Below are 23,276 nucleotides of genomic sequence, written 5' to 3' on the forward strand. Positions count from 1 at the left end.
GCGTGTGACGTGAGACGACTAATCTCACCTCACTTTACGTGACTTTTCTCACCCTATTCTGAGAGTCGATTCGGGTGAGGTGAGATTCCCCATTGCGGTTAAATGGGCGTCTCACGTCACCCAAAGTGACTCTTCAGAATTGGGTGAGAAAAGTCACGTAAAGTGAGGTGAGATTAGTCGTCTCACGTCACACGCCGCGCAGAATAGGGGGCTGAAATTCAATAGCAACCTATGGGAATATTATACCTTTCATTTGAATCTTTGTTTGTAAAAATCGGTTCAGCCATCTCCGAGAAACCGATGTGGACATTTTGTTAACAAATCCGCACATACACACACATACATACATATACATACACACAAATATTTTGCGAACTCGGCGAACTGAGTCGAATGTTATATGAGACTCGGCCCTCCGGGCCTCGGTTAGAAAGTCGGTTTTTGGAGCAATTGCATAACCTTTCTATATGAGAAAGGCAAAAGAATAATATTTAATTAGCTTAATCAGCATGAGTTCAATGTTATCTTCATGTGATTATATTTTGAAATGTTGGTGGAATGGGTTTGAAAGTGGAGGGAATGGGGGGTTAGTAGAGTGGGAGTGGAGGATGCGTCAGAAATCCTTCATCTTATTTCGCTATACGGGGTGGATGTAGGAAATGCGGGCGTGAGGGTGGTCCAAGGGGAGGGGAGTGATGAAGGGCAAGGCCGGAGGAGGGGAATTCCGGAATCGTCGATATTGGACAATATATTCAAAGAATGTTTAATTGGCAATCAGTGATCAGATCTGCGATTAGAAGTAATTTGGTGACCATTTCATGGGTTTTTAGCCTCTGAGGTATTACGATTGTACCGATTTATATGGGAAATTCCAGTGTATCCTTACTAACACCCCTGTAACTTCGGAAGCAAGAGTCAGAACCGAATGAAATTCAGCAGCAGTCAATGGTATTACTGTATCTTTCATTTGAAATCAAGTTTGCAAAAATCGGTAGAGAATTCGTTGGGGAATGGGTGTGATATTAGCTTAGGAACTTGGCGGGTTCCCCGGGGGCGTCATGAACCGTCATAGGTGGCCAATGTGGTCAAAGCTGCTTTAATTGATCATTAGTGATCCAGACCCGCAAACTACAGTAATGTTACATCTATTTTAATATGTTTTACATCATTTGAACATCATGGTGGTACCAGTTTATATGGGAATTTGGTGTGTGACCGCACTCTTCAACCCGTAACTCCGGAACCGGAAGTCGGATCAACTAAAAATTCAATAGCAGCGTATAGGAGCGTTATTTCTTTCAGGTGCAACTAAGTTTGCGAAAATCGGTTCAGCCATCTCTGAGAAAATTGTGAGTTTAAATGACACACACACATACATACACACACAGACATTTGCCGATCTCGACGAACTGAATCGATAGGTGTATGAAACTCGGCCCTCTGGGCCTCGGTTAAAAAGTCGATTTTTACAGTGATTGCATAGCCTTTCTTTATATGAGAAAGCAAAACCCTACAAAAAACACGTTGATCAAAAAATTGAGTTGTGTTCAAAATTTTAAACAAAAATTCATTGCAAAGAATCGAATTTTTTAAGATGAAAATGAAACCCTACAAGTACACGAGAATGTAAATACAAACAATTAAAAAAAGATTATGGAAATCGGATGAATAGTTTTTGAGATATCATGTTTACTTTAAAAAAAACTTAGTTCCGAGATAATTGCGTTTGAAGTTTTGTGTTAACTTCATTCGCGGAAGAACCATCGAGCTGCCAACAGCTCTAGTTTGAAATCTGGTGCTCCGATCTGGATGAAATTTCGCAGATATTTTCGAAAGTATGTACTTTCAGAATATTCAACATATTTTTTTTCAATTTTTTTAGTTCCAACTTTGTATATAACCTTAAAGAAAACGCAAAAAACCGAGTCGCTCGTGCGTTCGCATACCATTGTTTCACAGCTATGCGTTGGGCTCTATATATTTGAAAGTGCATTAAATTAAGTTCGAAAATTGTTGTGATACATCATATCTTGCGATTTCCACCCAAAAAATTCTCATCAAAGGTGTTCGCTTAATTTTAAGATTCACTGTACCTTCTGTGAAATTGTTTCGCAGTTTGCTGCTTGACTTTGATTTTTTTGTCTGAAATCCGACACCGGATTTATGATCATGAAAAGAAATATTCTTTTTAATACACTCAGTTTTTTTGCGCGGTATTTTTTTACGTGGTTTTTTACGCGGATTTTGAAATTTACGCGGCTTTCATTTACGCGGTTTTTGAATTTTACGCGGTTTTCATTTACGTGGATTTTTTAATTTCCCAAGTAGCATTTCAAGTTTTATAGCACACTACAAGCGCAATCGAAGTTCTAAGGAAGGCTTCAGGAGTACTATAAAACCTTAATTGTTACAAGGGTTACGCTGTATCCATCAACGAGGTTCCCATTAACGTGGATTCTCAAATTTACACGGTCTTCATGAAATTTACGCGGTTTTCATTTACGCGGCCTGTATCTCCCACGTAAAAAAAACCTGACTGTATTTAAATAGTGAAAAAAAACTAGGGTGTAGCCAAACGAATATCTATCACTATATCAACGAACCAAATTCATATTCAACAGCATTTCTTTCCTTAGATTTCTATAGTGAACCTGTACTCCTCCCCGACGCAAAGATCGTGTCTTCTTATCACACTACATACATGTAGCGTTCGCATTTATTCATTTATGTATTCAAATTTATAAACATTTGGAACGTCGTCCGCTAGCTCTCTGTGAGCAAAGTATGAGAAGCACAGATCACTGATCAGGTTTGGTTTTGCCCGTGCTCTACCGGTGACGATCCAAGCTATTTCCATTATTCAATTTTTGTTTTGAAATTTCGCTTCTCACTCCACAGACTCACACTAGGATTTCATCTCAACTTTCTGTAGACTTTTTTATTTATCGATTTCGCTTCAGTTTCACCGCACTTCACATCATAAACCAGCTGAATGGCAAACCAAAACATACACACAAAATTATCGCGATACTCAATCAGTTAGGGAGAAACCGATACACACAGGCACCGCCTCCTGTAGTGATTAATTTATCAATTGTGCACTATTTTTTTCTAGTTGCCTTTACCGTATATGTATTCCCCCATGATGTACGTATACGCTTCTCAGCACCGCGAGCTCTATTGATTGATTGCGGCGTAGAAACTGGGTTGTTTACGTTTGACGTTCGCGGATTGTCTTTTTTTTTATTCACCTGAAACTTTATTCATCATTCCATTCACTGCTAGGTGCTCTTATCTCGTACACTGAGCAAATCACGAAAGAGCTCTCCCAACCCAGCGAACAAACGAGGACGATTCAATCAGTGCTCTCTTTATTTACCTACAGTGCTAGTTGTGATGCTCGCGCGCTTCAATTCGATCAGTGGCCGGACGGAAGCATTCTCGACTCTATGGCGGGCTGCATCTGAGAGTGCCCCCTTTGAAATTAATCGTCATCTGATCGTTTCTGTGTCTCGGTCATATTTCCATATCTCCGGTAAATTCAAGGTCACGAAATGGAGTAAGACTTTCAAGTTCCACAACTTTTTTGGTTGAATTAGCAAGATCTTATAGAAATGTTTGAAAAGACGATCGATAGGATCTATAGTCGATACTTGAGAGTACTGATAAAAGTGTGGATGGTGTAATGGGAAAAAATAGACTAACAGTACACATTCAAATGAGATTGAATGGTATGTAAGATCCGCTGATCTGTTTTAAAAGGCAAACAAGAAACTGTTTTCCCCATTTTTTTTAAATTGAAAGAGATTAAAACTTTGGTATCATATTTGTAGATATCTTTGTGAAGATCAAAAAATTATTAAAAAGATTTGCTATCATTTTTAGAATAATGTAATAGAGAATTAAATTCAGAAGGATTTGTTCACTTAAGAATTGTATTCTCGATTGTATACTATTCCCCCGAAAATCATTCCCCAGAAAGCCATTCCCCAGAATTCCATCCCCCAGAAAGTCATTCCCTAGAAGTTTTATTTTATTTTAACGAATCAAATTCGTTAGTTGAACATAGACTGTGGCCCAGCCAACGAATCACTACTGTATTCATTCCCACTTCCATCAAACGACATTCTTCGCTTTCGATTCGTGCACATTTGAAATGATTTGCATTGTGTTGAAACCTGAAGTTAGGATGACATTATTTGCTAATTCATGTTGTGTTGAATATCGCGATGAAAATACGACAAAATAAAACACTGAAGTGTTTTCCCCAGAAAGAACTTTTGTCCCGGAAACATGTCGAATAAATTTCAGAATCTAATACAGGTGTGTTTTGAGAGACATTTGGCAACAATCATAGTAAGTGGTAGGGCCCCCATCTAGGATTAAAAAAAAATGAAACAGTGTTATGTAAGTAAGGTTATATGGTGAAACCAAACTTTTGTCCATTATCGAAGTAATTGAAGTAATGTGGTGTTAGCCTGCTGAGTATGAGCTGCCGAAAGCGGTGGCTCCTCGCAAGTAAACCAGTTATCCATTCGCTTACCCGATTTACTCAAACATAGGAATTGATTCCTTCTTTCAAACATGAACAGTTCATTGAATTTTCATGCCAAATGACTCTTGCACGCAAACTTGTGATCTTTACGTCTGCCCAGTTTACACTTGAAAAGTTGTCCCAACTTTTGAGCAAGACTATCCTGTTCGGCATAAAGCCTTTTGGCACAACATCGTGTGACATAAGACATTATATAGTAGCTGGCCATTTGACCTAACAGTCGTGTAGCATAAGCACAGACAAACAGACATAACACTATGATTAATTCCGTAAAAATATCGATCCACCAAACACTATACACGGTTCCAACCATTCATTTGCAAATTAGTTAACCCTCAGACCCAGGAACTTTTTTACTAGTGGTCTATCCCGTATATTTGCGCATATATCAGTGGCGCCATATATGCACTATAATCGTAAATGCGATCACTGTCCCAACTAAAAATATATTCAAAATGACCGCCAACATTGGCGAAGAATTGTTGTCGAGTATTATATCTTAGTCTGTGGTATAAGTACCATTTGGCATAAGGTACGAAAATATTTTCAAATGTATTGCTGGTAGATCGCACATTTGCATAGGAAACATTTCCAATTCAAAAGAACGATAAACCTCGACAAACATATGATTACTTTTTTTGCTTCGAAACCAGATGGAACAGTTATAGTTAAGTCAGTCCTGGTACGGGTCAGGTGGATAGTTTGGGTAATGGCTGAGCTGGTCCATGCGGACGACATGTACTTCATAGGAGAAGAAGGGATGATGGACGGGGAAAGGTATGAAAGGTTCGTTGAGCGTAATGTTAAGTCATTTAGTATGTCCGTCCATAAGTCAGTACATTGTCAGTATTATATCCGACTTTCTTGATCTATCTAGGATAATAATAGCTTTAGGATACCATTTTTCTTACCTAGAGATTTGTGCTGGTATTTTGATGTTTACCTGTGCCTATTGTCTGTTTGTCTGCTCCGCTTTAAATGAGCAATGGTCCTCAAAACCTACATTAGATGAGAAGAAAAGATTGTTTATATGTTGATATAATGAGTGTTAAATACAAAGATAGTAATATTTTCACTAGACGTTATGTTATGTTAGCTCTTCTAAATGTTGTTTTGTTACCGTTTTTGATTGTCCAGCTTCATGGTTACATCTCTTCGAATCCGCTGCACCCCTGGCTTTCCTCATCAAATCCTTCAAACTCTGATGGTAGCATATCTGTTTCTCTGTCCTCCTCCGAAGCACAGCTCTCCTCATAATCCGATTCTACAATGGTATTTAGCAAATTCTTCGCTTCTCTTTTCAACTTTTCCTTATCAAGCGCCCAATCCTGCCACTGCTCTGCATTTATGCCGCTCCTTTCAATATCTTCTCTGATCATTGTACGCCAGGTGAAAGCAGGTCTTCCTAATTTCTTTGGTTCATCGATTCTGTATTTGAGCGCTGTTCTCAGTATACTTTCATTTCCCCCTCTTAAGATGTGCCCATAGAAATTAAGGCGTGCTATCCTTATTTGGATGTTGATGGTTTTTCCCTTCAGTATCTTTGGTGCTATCTGTTCTGGAGGTATCTGTTCTTGTTGATCGGTTTCCTCGATATTTTCCTCCTCCTCAGTCTGGACTAGGCGTTGTTCATTTCTTATATCATTCCTGCTCTCCGTCTGAGCTTAGTGACAGCAGAATTTCCAGCATGGAATTTTCCATATCGCGAAGGACATTCCTGTTGCTTTTGAGCAACGTGAAAACTTCCATGGAGTATCGAGCAACTGGAGATATACAGGAGTTGTAAAGCCTTTCAACGACCTCCCATTTTAGCCTGTACCTCCTCAAGAAGCCACATAGTGCGTGAAAAGCCTTGTTGGCCTTTTTTATCCTTTCCGCTGTTGTTTCCTTCCATGTCAAGCTGCTCGTTACGAATGTAACCTAATTTTGTGACTACTTTCAACTCGAATGGCCCGAATTTCCTCATGGAGTCTGGTTCGACATTGTTAATGTCGTAGGGATTTCTGTAGAGGACGCAGGTTTTACTCGTGTTTATTTCTAGACCAACCGAGGCCAGTGGAATTAATAGACCAATTATCCTTTCAACGTCTTCATCCGTATCGCATACGAACAATAGATCATCCGCATAGGCCAGAATGCACGGTATAATGATGTGTCCATGGTGTTCTAGGTTGATTTCCGGCATCAGTTCCCGCAGCGTTATTAGCACGTGGTGTAGCAGTAAAATATACAATCTCGGGCTCAGTGGACATCCTTGCTTAATTTCCCTAGCCTTGTTAATTACCGGGGTTCTTTCACCAAACCATTGGAGCGATGTTCTTTCCGCAATGCACGTAGTGTTGATACGATTAACTAATCTCGGTGACACTCCCACGTCTATCAGAATCGCCGATAGTTTTGAAACGTCCACTCTATCAAACGCTTGTTTTAGGTCAATCGATACCAGTATTGAATGTTTACCCTTGCTCCATCTTTCGTCTAATATCCTGCGTAGCGTGAAAATTTGATCGCATGCGCCTCTACTGCTTTGGAACGCCATTTGGTAGGTTAACATTGGCGGGATTTGTTGATCGAGTCGGTTTAGCAGCATTCTAGCGTATATTTTATAGGCAACTGAACAGAGCGTTATGCATCTGTAATCGTCCGTAGATTGTGGGTTTTGTTTTTTGGCTATTGGGACTTGAACTTCAACTGGCAACACTGGTTGTGGCGGTTTATTGTCTAGTGTCTATCAGCTCCACTTTAAAAGTACTAAAATCGTTGTATTCTATACTTTTTCTTTTATAGCGTTGGTTATTTGTGTGACTAAAAGGTATTAGTCCCGTGTCGTTATCAAATTATACGGTAAATCATGAAAATTACCCAAGGAATAAAGCATTTAGTTTGGTGAATAATTCCTATCGAGCGAGTGATGATAGTTTAATTGTAGTTGTTGTGATAGTGCTTTCGCCTGTTTGGCGCTTCTGTTGTTGTTGCTGCTGCTGTGTGGTGATTTGCTTTCTTTCATTGGTTCTGTGGCTGAAAGCTCTCAGGCTATAAACAATCCTTTTTTACACATACTTGTGGTTCGATAGTGGAAGGCAAGGGCCAGTTTCACTGTATGCGGCTATGCTCAGATAGCTTGCATACATACAGAGGTGGCTGTGGTCAGAAAAACTACTGATTTGGAATAAACCGAACGAATAACAGATTCAAAATATCTATGATCTAGTACGTCACTGTTCACACACTTGTGGTTTAGTTATGGAAGGCAAGGGCCAGTTTCACTATATGCGGTTATGCTCAGATAACTGTCATATATACAGAGGTGGCTGTGGTCGGAGAAGCAACTGATTCGGTAAAACAGAATATTAGCGGATTTTTTTGGCTTAGCGCGAGTAGTGCCGTGGGATTCAAGTCGGAGTGATCATAAAGCAGTTTGTTAGCATACTTCCCAATAGGCAGACAAAACGATTTCTAACCGTTTCGAGTTGGATCGATTCACTAAACTAAACTTATTATTCTGCATCCCCCATAGTATATCCCGCATGTCCTACCGTTTGTGATCGATTTAAGTATTTATTTCTTTTCTGCTATCGTTTTTGTTCTAACAGCTGTGATGGATGATACCGTTTGCTGTGTCGTATGCAAGAAGCAAGAACCAGATACAAATAAAATAATATCTTGCATGTATTGTTTCTCTACAGCTCATTTCAAGTGCAGAAATATTATCGGTGGTGCTATTAGCCGAGTGAGAGCAAACATGTATTTCTGTACCACAAATTGTTCTGAGATATACAAGCGAATCGTAGAGATGCAGAACAGCAGATCGTCTATGATCAGTATGTTTGCTTCTGAGTTAAAAGAAACTGTTGCCAGTGTTGTTGCAGACCAAATGACTCACGTGAAGTCAGAGGTTCGTTCAGTTACTGCTGCAATCGAAAAATCGCAGGAATTTCTTTCAGCGAAGTTCGATGATATCGCGTCAGACTTTAATAACCTTAAAATCGAAAACGAAAATCTAAAACAGCAAATTTCGGATCTATCTACATCGCACACTGAGCTAACCAAATTTGTTCATCAACTGGAGGCTAATGTAGATAAGTCGGATCGTAAGACAGTGTCTAAAAACGCAGTTTTGTTGGGGCTCCCATATGTAGCGAATGAAAATACATTTAAATTAGTCGATAAAACTTTTGCTCATATCGGCATCACTTTGCCACCAAATTCTATCGTCTCAGCGACACGATTGTATGCTAGTAACAAAGCAAACGTGACGATTCCCATTCAAATTGCATTTAAAGACAATAATATCAAGGAAATTGTTCTCTCACGTAGAAAAGAGCTAGGAATGATAACTTCAACCCACGTTGATCAATCTTTTCTGGTTAATGGTAAGGCAACGAATGTAACAATTAGGGATGAATTAACCCCATTATCGTTAGAACTACTGCGAAAAATGCGTGAATATCAAGAACCGCTCAAAATCAAGTTTGTGTGGCCTGGAAGAGGGGGTGGCATACTTGTAAAAAAAGACGAAAATGCTAAGCCAGATCTGATTAGAACTAGAGATGATTTAAAAAAATTGATTAGTCAGTATGCTGTGTCTTCCAAACAAACACCATCGCCGAAGCGGAAGAAAAATGATTTGAACTAATGTTTCATGTTTGTATAACTAATTTGTAAACTTATGTTGTGCTTTGTTTTTTTTTTTGTAATAAATGGATCAAACGTTAAATTATCTTCATAATCATATCGATGATTTTAATAGGTCTTGTGGGAGGGTATGTCCGAAACAATTGCGTGTGTTACAGTGGAATGTACGGGGAATAAATGATTTACATAAGTTTCATGATGTTCTAATATCAGTTGACCATTTCCTGGTTCCGATTGATATTATTATCGTCGGGGAAACATGGATTAAAACCGGAAATACTTCGCTGTATAACATTAAGGGCTATAACAGCATATTCTCGAGCAGAGAGAGTTCATTTGGTGGCTTAGCAATGTATGTTAGGGATACTATCGAATATAAAATTATTGAAAATGTATGTATTGATGGATTTCATCATATTCATGTTAAACTTATTGTGTCCGAGGGAGCCTTAGATGTTCATGGTGTGTATCGTCCACCGTCATTTGATTTTAATATGTTTCATGATCGTATGGAAAGCTGGCTCAATAAAAGTAATACCAATCATCCTTGTTTAATTTTCGGAGATATGAATGTACCAGTGAATCTGTCGAATAACAATGTTGTATTGAAATATAAATACCTTTTAGAGTCGTATGGTTTTATATGTGCAAATATATTTGTTACGAGACCATCTAGCTCAAATATTTTAGACCATGTTTTATGTAAAATGGGGGACGCTTATCGCCTATGCAATCACACTATTTATAGCGATTTAAGTGATCATTCCATGATTTTGTCAGAATTCAACATGCAGTTTGGAACAAATCGGGTGAAGTTGTCCAAAAACATTATAAACCATGATAAATTGGAGGTCGACTTCAAAAGATATATTGATAGTATTGGACCTGTACTTGACGTGAACACATGTTTGCAAAATATAATATCCAAGTACAGCACATTATTGGAAGAATTCACCAAAACAGTTGAAAAATATGTAAACCTCAAAAGTATGCAGTGCCCTTGGATGAGCCTTGATTTGTGGACACTAATAAAAATTAAAAATAATTATTTAAAAAAATCTCGTCGTGATCCAACCAATATTCGCTTAGGTGAACTATTGAAACATGTTTCAAAAAAACTCGATTTAGCCAAGAAGCAAGCAAAAAGAAGTTATTTTGAAGGGCTGTTAAATACTACATCACACTCAAAATTATGGAAAAACATAAACACAATTCTTGGGAAATCACAAAACAAATCAAAACTATCCTTGAACATTAATGGTGGTCGCATAGATGATAGCAGGATGATCTGCGAAGCATTAAACGAACACTTTGCAACAGTTGGTTCAACAAACAAACAAAAGTTCTGGGCCTGATCGTATACCAGCAAAAATAATTAAAAATAACGCTCTGTCACTTGCTCGTATTCTGTCTGATTCTTTTAATCTAATGATTCAAACAGGTACCTACCCAGATTGTCTTAAAACAGCAAAAGTTGTTCCTATATTTAAATCTGGAGATTCAACAAAAACTGATAACTATCGACCGGTATCAACGCTCTCAGTTTTCAATAAAATACTAGAAAAATTATTGATAAATCGCATGGTTCAATTCCTGGACAGCAACAGAACACTTTATAGTTTGCAATATGGATTTCGAAACGGGAGTAGTACCACAATAGCTATAACTGAACTTGTCGACAAAATACTGGAGGAAACGGATTCCAAGCGATGCGTAGGTGCCTTGTTTTTAGATTTGAAAAAAGCTTTCGATACTCTAAATCATGGTATTTTGCTGCAAAAATTGGAATCTTATGGGATTAGAGGAGTTGCAAACGACATTATCCGCAGCTACTTGGAAAGTAGAACAGAATTTGTGTCATATGATGGAGAGATAAGTTCGCTAAGACAAATAAGCACAGGTGTACCCCAAGGGAGTAATATTGGGCCTCTACTCTTTCTCATTTACATAAACGACATTGGTAAAATTCCTCTTACTGGAACTCCAAGGTTATTTGCTGATGACACAGCCTTATTTTATCCTAATGTCAACCCAAGATCGATTATTTCAAGCATGAATGATGATCTACAAATTCTCCAGGAATATTTTTGCGACAATCTACTCTCACTTAACTTGCAAAAAACTAAATATATGATCTTTCGATCCCCAAGAAAAATCCTTCCCAGTGTTCCAATTTTAGTGATGGGCGATTACGTTATAGAGAAAGTAGAATCATTTAAATATTTAGGTGTTCATCTAGATTGTACCTTGTCTTGGGATAAACATATCAAGGAAATTGCGAGAAAAATTTCGTCTATGTGTGGCATTTTAAAACGTGTTAGTAGCTTCGTTCCACGAAAGGGTTTGCTTATGTTCTACTTTGCTCACATTCACTCTCAGCTAAACTATCTAATTATTGCATGGGGTCGAGCCTGTAAATCAAAACTTAAAAAACTGCAAATTTTACAAAACCGATGTATTAAAATAATATATAACTTACCGTTTCTGTTTTCATCGGTAAGGTTATTCACAGATTTTCCTCATAAAATCCTACCTATTCAAGGCATGTGTGAAGAGCAGACATTGCTTTTGATGCACAATGTGCTACACAACCCAACAAGTATCCACAACTTAATCATAAACGTAATACCTCGGCTGTACAACACCAGGCAAATTAATTATCTCTCACGACCTCGCACGTATTCAAACTTTGGCCAGAAACGATTTTCTTTCATAGGCCCTGCAAAATATAACAACCTACCTAGAGATTTACAGATCATAACTAACCGTTTATCATTTAAATCTAACATTAAAACATCTAACATTAGATCGGAATACCTGTCGTAACAAGGCAACTAGCTCATCCATCAAGGCGTCTGATCCGTACTTTAGAAGTTCTATAGCTATACCATCTAGACCCGGCGCAGTGTTGTTTTTCATTTTCCTTACAATGTATTCAATCTCCTCTCTTGTTGGATCCGATCCGCTCTCATCCGGTGATCCTTCGAGTAACTGAACGATTTCCAAATATCCATTTTGCCATTTTTGCATTCCACTTAATGTTTAGGTACTTTCTCCGCCGTGTATCCTTTCTCCTCCTGTGACTATTGATAAAACGGAATGTCATTGTCATTCGATCCAGAGAGTTATCATTTTCAGTTAGTTTTAAGAAATTTTCGACTTTCTCCTGAAAATGTTGATTTTCCGCCTCTTCTTTAGCTTTCCATGCCAGTTTCCGTTCTTTCTTCCTTTCTCCATCGCTCCTGTTTGTCAATAACCGTTGTCTTGCCAAAAAGTAACGCTTAGAGGCTGCGGCTCTCCTTGGCTTTTGGAGCTTTTGGTAGCCTCCGCCGCCGTTTTTATCGCATTCTCCATTCCGCACCATTTTGTCTCTACCGTATGTGGCCAAGTTTGAATATCTGTTAATTGTTTATCTAGTACGTTTTGATATTTTTTGCGGCTTTCCTCATCAACCCCTAACAAACCAATTTCCAATCGCACTCTTTTATTCGTTCTGTTTTCTTGTCATGTTTTTCGTTTTAAAGTCGGCAGTTTATTTTTTGCTCTTTTCAAATAGCATACTACCACTCTATGATCGCTCTGAATCTGTGGATGGAAGAAGCATTTCACTTCAGGAAAGCTGAAGTCCATTTTGTGCATCAAGATATGATCGATTTGCGAATGGGATCTTCTATTCGACCAGGTAAAGTTAGCTGAACGAGTTGCTCAAAGTGACATAATCTTTTAGTTTTAGCCCGTGGAGCAGATTCTTCAGCTTAATGCCATTGTCATTGGACATATCGTGGTGTAAGTTTTTACCGATCCACTGCCGATCATCCTCCACTAGATCAGTACGACCCAATCGTGCATTAAGGTCGCCCAAAATCATTACTCTCTCCCTTATGTTGTCTGGTAACTTGATTATGAAGTGGTCCAGTGCGTCGAATTCTCCGTTCGTTCCTACTTCTGTGCCTCGGATATACGCCGATATGATCAAAAATGGTTTTAAGAAGACATTGCACTTGTATGCGCAGGCATTGGCACTTATCATCTTGAAGCGATCTCCCTTAAATATGGCCTTGTGAATCAATATCGCTGTTCCTTCGCCCATACGATCCCGTTCATCAAATTCGTTTACATTGAACCAATGATAGTTTGCCGTGTCCACCGTGCAGTTTGCTAGCCTCGTCTCCTGCAACGCCACAATCGTGTATTCCGTTTTCGCAAAGAAATCATCTTGCGTTTCTTGTTTTTCTCGTTCGGAACATCCTCTAACATTCCAGCTCGCTAGTATAAAACGATCCCACTCTTTGGTACTGCCTGCTACTTCCAATGATGAAAAGATTGATTATTTGAGATGCATTGATCGTATTCCGATTCTGCCATTCCGCCAGCATAGGTGTAGGGGGTACGTATTCTTCCGTTTCGTTCAAGTTATTCTGTGTTCTGAGATTCAGACGTTGCACCACTGAGTCATAATGGTTTCTCTCAGCGTGTCTTGATCCTCTTCCACCTACGCGGTACGCTATTCTTACCGCTCTGTTCGTTACTCCTCTCTCGTTAAATTTTATTATCGTGCCATTTTCGTTATACACGTCCCTTCTACAGTAGTAAATCGCTGCTACTGCCGCTATGGTTTCCTCACCGCCCCATTCTCTGAGATGTGTTAAACGTTGCAAAAAATCTTCAATTTTCTCGGTTACGTTGATGCCTGCATAAACTCCTACATCGGAGACTCTCTCCATGAGACATGGAAGGAAATTTTCTCGGTTGGCTTTAATATGTTCCACTACCAATGCTCTCAGCCGGACTATTGCTGCCGCGTACTCTTCACTTCCCATATCGCTATAGAATAACTGGTTTGCCAGCGCCGCAAATAAACAATTTCCATCGCCTGGCTTAATACGCACCAGCACCACACCTCCATCGTACATCATTTGCCCCATTTTATTTCAGTTTCTATTTCCGTTTGTCTTTTCCACCAAACAATGTTTACCACCAATCACTAAAGACCTGTGAAAAAGTAAGTGACCCACTATTGATATATCGCTGGAAGAAAAATCTCTTATTAGCGGAGGACCTTCCAAATAGACGCCTGTGCAGATGGGAACAGATTCTCTTCAGATTCTTATTGCTGTATTATAGCCTATCCAATAATATTATAGTGTGTATTGAATTATGATAATGTTAACTAATAGATTTGGGGAGCAACGTGAACATGACTAAATTATTCACAGAAGAAAAACCAATCATAGAGAGCCCCCCATCCGCACACACATCCTGCTGAAAAGCTGCCCAGGTTTGTCTTTGCTTATATTGGGAAATTATCCACATTAATTGTCGGTTTGGTCCACGTGGGTGAAGGTTCTTCAAAACAACTAGGAACGATAAAATATTATTGACATATTCCTGATCAGGCGAAACTAAGGCGAAGTACCGAGTGACTTCCAACTAGCCTAATTTTAATGTAAATAAATTCACCCATAGGATACTGCATCATTCTGGCACTATTTGAATATGTAAATGAGAATTCAGGCGACGTCAGGGTATCCCTTAGCATCAATCCGCTACCAGATGCACGCGCCGTTGGACTACCAGAAAACGGGGTCTACCGCAATCCTAGATCCTTAATCTACCAATTCCTAAGCATAAAAATCTGTAGATTAAGCTCACCGACAAGCCCACGGAAACCTCGGCAAACATATGATTACGGCGTTAAAGCCAGTGTTACTCTCCAACCAAAGATGTTGGTAGTAAACAAAAGAGAAATGTTTTCCCTTTCATTTACAGCTGTGAACTGTGTGTAGCCTATAACGGTTTGTCAGGAATTTCCTTTCAAAGAGAATTTTGACAGTTGGCTTTTACGCCGTAATCGTATGTTTGTCGAGAAATGCTCTAAAACACACCAAACCATTTGTCAAAATGAGCATTCAATTCGACTTTAATACAGTTTCAAGGAAAGTTCAAAAGAAGGAATCAACACCTATGATTGAATAAACCCGTCAGACGAAAATATCACAAATTTGCGTGTAAGAATTTTTTGGCATACAAAATCAAAAAACTGCTCAGGATTGTAAGAAGGAACCAATCCCTACGATCGAGTAAAGCAGCTTAACACCGCATAAGTTCCTTGAAATAAGTATGCACAAACCTTTGGTTTAACCACAAATAACGACTAAAAACATTAACTTTTCTGGGGAATGGGGCATTCTGGGGAATGGCTTTCGGGGGAATGGTATACAACCGTTGTACTTTGTACAGGTCGGACTCGATTATCCGGGGATTTTAAAAAAATCTCACCCTGGATAATCGAATCATACTTTTTTGTGTTATTTTATGAATTTGAGCTTCGTTCGCTAAGAAATTGAAAATACAATGATCAGGGTAAATTTTCCTATTATGGTAATTGTAAATGTACCTATTTTGGCCCAGTCGATTTTCAGAATTTCGAGGAGCGATTTGTACTTTCAGATGGTTTTTATTTATTATTTATATTGGTAACGAGTTAACGGTATCTATCAGTTGTTTATAGCTATTTGTGCAAGAATTCTAAGACACACTTTTTAATATAGTGTATCTTTTGCAATACAGATGAAGCTTGATTAACCGGGGCTTCGATTTTCCGTGGTAAATGATAAGGCAAAAAAAAGTAGGTATGCTGGGGGTAGTCTGTTTCTTGGCTCCAGTTTAATTTATGAAGTGGTGTCACATAGCTAACGTTTCTTTTAACCCTCATTCGTGGTCTGCTACAAGAAAACCTCATTCTAGTTAGAAGAGTGAGCGTTGGGCCTCCGCAAAGAGATCCTTGTCCTTTGTAGCATCATTTAGTTGACCAAAGTCGTACCGAATTGTCAGGTGATCACAACGCTTGTAATCTTTACAAACTCTCCCACTCATGTTTGTCGCCAGCGAAGTACTGCCAAAAGTTACGTGAATGATGGGTTCTCATCGCCTTAGCGAGAAGCAGAGTTAAAAATATTCAAATTCATTGAATGAAAATTGATTATATTCAGCCGCATTCACTTTCAATATTCAGTGACGCAGCTGAAAATGTCAAACGAACAAGCCGCCCATTCATCCATGCAGATTTTCATTTGTCTCCGATTATTGCACGAAGCGACCGTGCAGCAACGAATCAAATGCATTAAAGTAGGACCTGGCGCAATGTAAGCGACGATGATTGTTGTTTCATATGCTTCACCGGCATTTGAAAACATTTTCCTAGACAATTAGTGAAATGAATATATTGTACGATATTCAACTGAATGAATAACATGGTTATTTGAATGAATATTTTTTCTATTCACCGTGAGTCGCATCAGGTTCATTTTCAGCCGTCAAAAAAGAGCTTCGATTATTTTTAACTCTGGCGAGAAGTACTGGTGGCTCTCTTTTTACATAGTCTAACATCCATATTATCTTGAACTACCAATGAATTGAAATTGTCTCCAGCGACTGCCGGGTTTCTTATCACAACCTTGTTACCCATTTCTTGGCTATCTTTTTTTCTACCGAGTATAGGATTCCGACGCTATGTTTCCTTAGAACTATGGGTGTCGTGGAACACGAAAAATTCGATTTAATAAAGATAGGCACAGGCCAGATTCGATTATCGGTAGGGTGCAGAAAAATTTCACTTCGGATAATCGAATCATCCGGATAATCGAATCAAAAAAAAAAAATTTCTTCATGAAATATATTTGTTATATGTTGAAAAACAGTATCTAAGGTACATGCATCAATGTTTGACCTATGGTACAAGCATTAATGTTTGACTTATGAACGATTATCGATCACTTTATATTCTATAAAGTGAAAGTAAGACAAGTTATTTAGCCAACTTATTTTATGTTAAGGTTGAATAGAGAAGGGACAAAAAACGAAAACAAAAAAGCAGTTTTTTTCCACACCCTGTGTTAGATTTTCATAAAAATTAATCAGCAGTACTGTAACAACATTCTATATAAGCTGATTGATTTTTATGAAGATCTAACAGATTTTCGTTTTCGATTTTTGCCCATTCTCTGTGCAACCTTAAAGTATTGTTTTCAATTAATTTGGATTAATATACTTATGTTTCGGTAAATTCAGACAGAAATAACAACTGAATTTGAAATTACGCACCACTGGTTTGTATACAACAATAAAACTTTGGGAATTCTCTAAGAGAAGCAACATGCTAGATTTTCACTGAGAAGCCCAAGAATTTGTTTCAAAACCATTCAACACAAATCCAGTAATGGACGCCTGCTGAACGGTCTGCTGGGTGTCGCCCAACGTTGGTCCAACAAAGAACCAGCATTGGACAATTTTGAAACATGGATTTCTTAGGGGGATGAATTTTGCACACGTTGCGAATATCAAAAATGCCCAAATTTTTATGCACACGACACCAAGAAGCGTGCGTTGTTCAATCAGCAGCAGTATCACCATCCTCATCATGCGCTCTAGAGATATTGTTAGCGAACCAATCAGAAACTAGCTGCATCTTGGTTCTTTTATATTTTAGCTATAAATATGCTTGTTCAAATGCATTAAATGATTCAGTTTGTTATACATCGTCGCACAGTAAACTTTTTTCTCTTGTTTGCTTGGTGGAAACATCATCCAGGATCTTCATTTGGCCATCGTCCAGCAATCTACCGTGTCGCTTAAAGGCTGTTCAGTGCATCTACTTCGTAAAGAATTATTAACGCTGTTCTTTTCAGAGCGGTGCACAGTACTGACTACAGTGAAGATCCTATTTTATTCGTCCCCGTGTTTGTCAGCTTCCGATTTTTTCTACAACAGAGCTTGTCAGCTTTTTGACCCGATTTTGTCAACCACATTTAAGACAACGTTTTCTGATTGGATTCCCCTATGTTACACGATGGAAATAAAGCGAAAGCCTTCGCGTAATTGTGTTAAGAATTCAAAATGCCGATGTTCTAAAAAGTTTCAATCTTTTTCAAACTGCTGCGATAATAGACAGATTCCGAAGACTATTTTAGTGTTTTATTTCATACCTTAGATAGTGCCAAACAATCTGAAATAAGGATTTGTGCCCTCCTGTACAAATACTGATGAGGCGAAGCCGAAACGCAACTAAGTAGGAATCTGAAACCAATATGTTCAGATTTCGTCAGTCCTAAATACACAACGGGGCTCACAAAATCAGTCATTGTATTCATTCTAAAAATTACAGAGAAAATCACAGGCATCTACAGGAAAATAAAGTTTGTAGCCAACCGATTACATGCATAAAATTTTATAGCACACCGAATTGAATTTAAATATTTGTTGTTTAAAAGAAATTTCTTTATTTACACAAATTATTGTAATTTTGAAGAGTTTAAAATTTTGTGCTTCCAGGAAATGTAGCTGATATCAATTTCTATCGATTTTTATATTTAAATATTAGGATGGAATTTTTTTTTTTGTTAGAGATGCGAAATTTCTGTATTTTTCTCGTATTTTTGTGAATATTTTGTGAGAACACAAAATTCTGGTTTTCCAAAAACTGTAGCTAGTATCAATTGTAATCGATTGGTGTACGAAAATATGCAAGTCATCGCATCGAATTCAAAATTATATGCTATTTAAGTAAAACTTCTGTATTTCTATGAAGATTTCATAATTTTTTAGAAAATATTTATTCTTTCAGGAACTGTAGTTGGGATCAATTACAATAATAGACGTGTAATGTAGCTTTAGAAAACGTAATATGCGGAGAATTTAAACAATTTCTTCGGACTACGGATAATCGAGTTACGGATAATCGAATCTACGGATAATCGAGACTACGGATAATCGAATATGGCCTGTACTGATTTCGTAGTGCTAGAAGCTGCTTCCGATCCAGTCCAATTGCACGAAAAAGTTAGTTGAAGGCAGTCTAAATTAGAAAGTTTTATCAGTTTTCAAATATATTGCCAGGCTATGAAAATATTCCAAAATTTCATTTTCACCATTAACGGAAACTATTCCTGGCAACACTGCTTCAGCGGAACCCAATCAGAATAATTGTAACAGCTTCTGTTCTACTGATGACAATATTTATAACAGTTAGTGCTCAAATGAAAGATATTAGTCCCAGTTATTAAACTTACTTATCGTTGAAAACATATGTTGTGTAAATCAAAAGTACTACAGGCCATATTCGATTATCCGTAGTCTCGATTATCCGTTGATTCGATTATCCGTAACTCGATTATCTGTAGAAAATGACTCGATTATCCGTAGTCCGAAGAAATTGTTTCAATTGTCCGTATATTATTTTTTCTAAAGCTACATTACACATATATAATTGTAATTGATACCAACTATAGTTTCTGAAAGAACACAATGCAAAAACACAGGGAAATAAGAAAATCAAATTGGTGTGTATTCCGATCAGACCTGGAACAATAAAAAAGAACGGAGAGTAAGATCCAATCTCCGACGATCTGGATAATGCGGCAAACGACCTACAAAAGAGGATCATAACCACCTATAATGATAGTTGTCTGTATGTCGTGATGTTCATTGGTGGAACGAAAATCTAGCAACACTTAGGAAGGAAGCTAGGCGCCTTTTCAATAAAGCGAAGATTACTGGTAACTGGTCAAACTACAGGACCGCTCTTACCAAATACAACACCGAGTTGAGAAAGGCCAAAAAACTATCAATGCGCGAGTTTTGTGAAAACATCGGAAACTTTCCACCTATCAACATCTTCGAACCCTACAAATCCCCCGGCCCTGATAACATTCTTCCAATATTTCTACAAAAATCGACAGACATAAATCTTCCGGATCTACTAAACATCCTGAGATCCAGTCTTATGCTTGAGCACACACCTATAAGCTGGAGAGAAGTTAGGGTAATATTTATTCCAAAAACGGGTAAAAAAGACCTGACACTACCCAAGGCCTTTAGACCTATTAGTTTGACATCAACACTTCTAAAACTGATGGAAAAACTGCTAGATCACTATATTCGAACGGAGCACTTATCGAAAGCTCCGCTAAACAAGTACCAGTTTGCATATCAAAAGGGCAAATCTACGGAAACAGCCCTACATACCTTAGTGACACTTATTGCGAAAACCTTCGATTTAAAGGAAATAGCAATTTACGCTTTTCTTGACATCGAGGGTGCTTTTGGTAATACATCCTACATATCAATTCACAAGGCCCTGGCAAAAAGAGGAGTGGAAAAACCGATAGAGGACTGGATTCTTGCGATGCTCAAGAGTCGAGAGATCTCAGCAACGTTGGGAGACACGAAAGCAACTATAACAGCCAATAGAGATTGTCCCCGGGGAGGTGTGCTATCACCCCTGCTCTGGTCACTCGTGGTGGACGATCTTCTCAATGATTTGACTGAAATGGGTTTCGAGATTGTTGGATATGCAGATGACATTGTCTTAGTTGTGAGGGGAAAACATGAATCTGTACTAAGCGATCGAATTCAACTAGCCCTAAACTTCATCATGACATGGTGTTTCAAAGAGGGACTCAACGAGAACTCTTCAAAAATGGTCATTGTACCATTTACCAATAGGAAAAAACTGAAGTTGGTTCCCCCAACTCTCAGTGGAACAATCAACTACGCAGAAGAAGCGAAACACCCAGGTGTTATCCTAGACAAAAAACTAAATTGGAACTTGCACCTGACATACGCCGTTAATAAAGCAACAACAACACTGTGGGCGCAATTTTCTCGGATAGCCAAGCAGCACTGTTGGCATTAGGGTCTTCGAAATGTGAGTCCAAACTGGTTTGGGAGTGTATCACATCTATACAACAACTGGCAACTCGGAATAAAGTAATGATATTCTGGGTACCTGGCCACCAAGGAATCGATGGTAACGAAGTGGCCGACGAATTAGCCAGGCGTGGTTCATCAAACACGTTTGTTGGACCAGAACCATTTCTAGGTATATCTACCTGTGCCATTAAACTAGAACTTTCAGCTTGGGCAAGAGACCAACTACTAAACGACTGGCGTAACGTAGAAGGCGCTCGACAAGCTAAGAAATCCATACATCCAGATACAACAAGAGCCAAACAACTAATGGATCTAAAACGTAGACTTACGTATAATCACAGGTTTATTTACGGGACATTGTCCTGCTAAGTATCTGGAAAAAAAATTGGCAAAAGTCAAGATGGCATTTGTCGATTTTGTAACTACGTGCCCGAGAGCTCGGAACATATTCTCTGCCAGTGTGCAGTACTATTTCTTCGAAGGGAGCGATACTTCGGAAGGCATCTTATGACGCCTCACGAGATGTGGCATACCTGCCCCAAACGGATCCTCAGCTACATTAATAATGTACTACCCGGTTGGGACGACACATGTGGACAAACAAACAACTCCCTTCCAACTACATTGGATTCGGGCAATTTGTAACATGTAGAGAGGGTCGTCATTCAACAACCAACTTCCGATCACAACTCATATCGGTTGAATAACCTGCTGCTCTGCATCAGGAAGTTGTTCGAGAAAATGATTCTGTTCCGTCTCGATAATTGAGTCGAAGCAAATGACATGTTGTTAGAAACACGATCTGGTTTCCGCAAATGCCAAGTCGAATGAACGCCTGCATGAATAATTTTTCGGTTTGGGTTCTCCAGCTGGGTATCAAAACTGAGCAAGTGTCTTTTGAAGGAAGCGTTAAGTAGTAGGTTTTACCTTTTGAGTCTATCGGAAAAGGCTCAACTCTAAAAGTACATCTGGAACAGAAAGGTCAACAAAGCATGAACATTCCCCGTACAACATCCGGAATATGGAGCATATCAAACAAGGATATTGCCAGTACGAGTACATCTGTTTCCAAACCTTTGCGACCATACACCATCCAGTATTACCTAGATTGCATGCAGTTTATGCATAAGATGAGTTTTAAAGTGGCGGCATTTTGGGACCTTTCATATTGATACGATATCTCGAATCCCTTAGTAATTACAATTTTGATAGGCTTGTCAATCGCAATTCTCGTACCACAATTCATGTCTGGACTTAGATGGAGTTACTTGTAATTAAAAGATATGCTACTAATATTAATCCTTAAATGCCTTATTAACAATTTTCCGCATTTTCCTGGATTGATGTAATATATAGATCCTATTCATTCAATATAGTACAAAAAATATGCTTAAGAAATTATTTATTCGAGTTTGGCTTGGTTCGTCTGCTAGAGCCCATCGAACAATTTTCATATAAGGCTGATAAAATCGGGTCAAAAAGCTGACAAAATCGGGGTAGATAAAATCGGGCCTGCACTGCAGTTGAGCCAGTTGAACTGACATAACCATTTCAATGTCGAAAATTCTGCTTGCGAAGTACCAAATTACCACAGTTCCTGATTAAGTTAGACGCAGTTCTAAGTAGGTTTTTACATGCATTGCAATTAAACGAAAGCCTGTTGGATCAATTTATCAGGAAGCTGCAAGAAAAATTTTACGATGGAACTATTAACTAGGACGGTTATATCTTGATTCTTACAAAAAAGTATATTCTCAACGCTGAGGTGCTTCTCAGGGAATTTAGATACAAAATATTCCTAATCGAAATCTTAACAAATGAACCAATCGTAACGAAAAAAACCAACTCAGAACACAATCCCGAGAATACGCATATCAAGCCATCGTGCCAAAATAACACTGAATACACTTCAAAATATGAGCCACGATAGCACCGAAGTATAAATCACCACATCCTACTTTGCTGTTCACCTTTTCTTCCGAAAATGGTCTGTTTTGTTGTAAGCAGGCTCTTCGCCTCTCTTCTCGATCGTTTCTGGTGCGGCTGCGGCCACTGCTACTGCTGCTGATGGTGATGCTGCTGCCAGCAAAAATTTTCTTCTACTTTTTTTTCTCGAGGCTCACGAGATGATCTTTGGCCCGAAGCATGAAAAATCATCACCACACACTAGATAACACATTTCACGGGTAACAACTATTTCACCGATACGCCGGGACCGCCAGTCCACAATTATACACTAATTTCACTGGAATCCGAAATGGTTTTGTTGGTAAAAAATTGAATTAAGTTTCTTTAAAACGGGAAAACATCACACCGCCGCCTTCAAAGCGCAATCAAAACACGTACGAAGGGGAGTGGTGTTTCGCTTTCGCTTCGG

General features: G+C 38.6%; 1 protein-coding gene across 5 annotated transcripts in view; it reads right to left on the bottom strand.

The window, feature by feature from the left end:
- LOC131683893 (SH2B adapter protein 2) overlaps positions 1-23,276 on the bottom strand; it is a 57,993-nt gene extending 34,717 nt beyond the window's left edge. For 2 of the 5 annotated variants that reach the window (XM_058966279.1, XM_058966274.1), the window contains exon 1: positions 22,870-23,276. The gene's annotated coding sequence lies outside the window, so the exon portion shown is untranslated. The other 3 variants (XM_058966276.1, XM_058966278.1, XM_058966275.1) reach the window with 3 other exon arrangements.

The sequence above is a fragment of the Topomyia yanbarensis genome, chromosome 2 (assembly GCF_030247195.1).
Source record: "Topomyia yanbarensis strain Yona2022 chromosome 2, ASM3024719v1, whole genome shotgun sequence".
In the NCBI taxonomy this organism is placed as follows: Eukaryota; Metazoa; Arthropoda; class Insecta; order Diptera; family Culicidae; genus Topomyia; species Topomyia yanbarensis.